The sequence below is a fragment of the Alexandromys fortis genome, unplaced genomic scaffold, assembly GCF_014885135.2.
Source record: "Alexandromys fortis isolate MF-2015 unplaced genomic scaffold, M_Fortis_MF-2015_v1.1 scaffold_457, whole genome shotgun sequence".
NCBI lineage: Eukaryota > Metazoa > Chordata > Mammalia > Rodentia > Cricetidae > Alexandromys > Alexandromys fortis.
In genome coordinates this window covers 80938-82671 of record NW_026068356.1, presented here as the reverse complement: position 1 = coordinate 82671, position 1734 = coordinate 80938, and positions in this window count along the sequence as shown.

Here is a 1734-nt window from a genome sequence, read left to right as displayed (position 1 = left end):
ATTCCAAGTTCTAACTAATACTCTTGCTGCAATTACTTCATCTACAAGTGCAACTGGCACATCTAAACCCCTTCAGCTCCCACACAACATCTAGTATGTAGTATGTTACTGTGTGGAATTTGTGTAGCTGCTGCTGCTTTAGCTGTGCAAGTTTCTCAATTTTTCAACTTCCACGTTGTGCTCAGTTTTTACTACTGGGTGTGTTTGCTGTATTAGCTTCTGGACTCCTTGTTCTCTCTGCTTATGCTCTATTTCCATCTGCCTATTCATCCTCTCTAAGCCCATGAAATGTTTCATCTCTGGTGTATGGGCTTCTCTGACTTCTTTCAAATACTCCAAAGAGACAAAAAAAAAAAAAAAAAAAAAAAACTGTTCTGTAGGATTTCTTTTGAATCTTAGGAAGACAAAGTTTCTTATTTACCCTGAAAATCATTCACTTGATTTTGGAAATGTTTTATGAGTACCTCTTCAGTTGTGAATTTGTGATTTAGTTTGGCAACTTTGGGAGAGAAACTTTCTAACATATTTTCTCTGCGATGAGATATGTTGAGAGCATCAATGTATCATGCAGTGCCATCTTTGACCCTTTTAATTGAGCTTTCAAGCTGCTGTATTGATGATTCAGATTCCATCCTCGGTTTATTTCTGCCTAGACAATATTATTTTTCTCTCCTTGAAGTCTCTCCAGAGTTTTCAAGATGTCTTGTGACACTCCCTTTTTCTGCCAGTTTTTACTCAATTCGCACCAATTTTGCTGTGGCATTTGTCTACTCTACCTGGAAGTCTATATACTGGAGGTTCTGATCGTCTTTGTCAATCTTCTTGTGTGCTAACTTAGCATTTTGAAGTTTAAGTATATCTATTTCAGTTTCCGGTTTTTAAAAAAGTGATATGATAGATTTCATTATGTTTCCAAGTTCTGTCTTGAAATATTTTGATAGACATTTTATTTCCACTTCAACAGTGTTGTTTGTTATGCTTCTGTTCAAGTTGTTGTTATTTTCTATTTAATATATAATTTGTGTGTCAAAACATACCTATTCTGGCTTCTCCAGTTTGGGGAACAGTATAAGATTTCTATAAACTACTTAGTGGTCATCAGAATTTCATTTCCATCTGTTACAAGCTTATGTCTTCTGTCTCTGATTTTATTAACTTAGATATCTATCTTTTTCTCTAGGTCAGTTTGCATGCTGTTGTACATGTTTATTCAAAGAACAAACTCAATGAATACTTTTACATATTGCTATTTTAATCCCCACATCATTAATTTCTGTATTAATATTTATCACCTCCTACGATTGACTGATTCTTCTTTGATCTGATGACTTCATTAGATATTGGGCTCATCATTAAGTGCTTATTTGAGATCTCTGAATTTGGTCATTTACTTGAGGTCTTTCTGGTTTTTAATGTAGCCATTCAAAGCCATAAACTTTCCTCTCAGTATCACATAGCTGCCACCCAAAGATTCAGGGAAGTTGTCCTCTCATTTTCATTTGATTCTAGGTATTGGTTGTTTTTCCCTTTGACTTCTTCAATAAATTAATGGTTATTCAAGAGGCTACTGTGAAATGTTCAAATAATTATTTAGTTCTTATAATTATTTTCTGTGATTCTAGTGTCAATTTAGATTCTCTTATTTGATTTGAGACTTACATTGTGGCTTAAAATGAAATCTGTTTTTTTTTTTTTATAGAAGGTTGATGGGATGCTATTAAAGATATATAATAG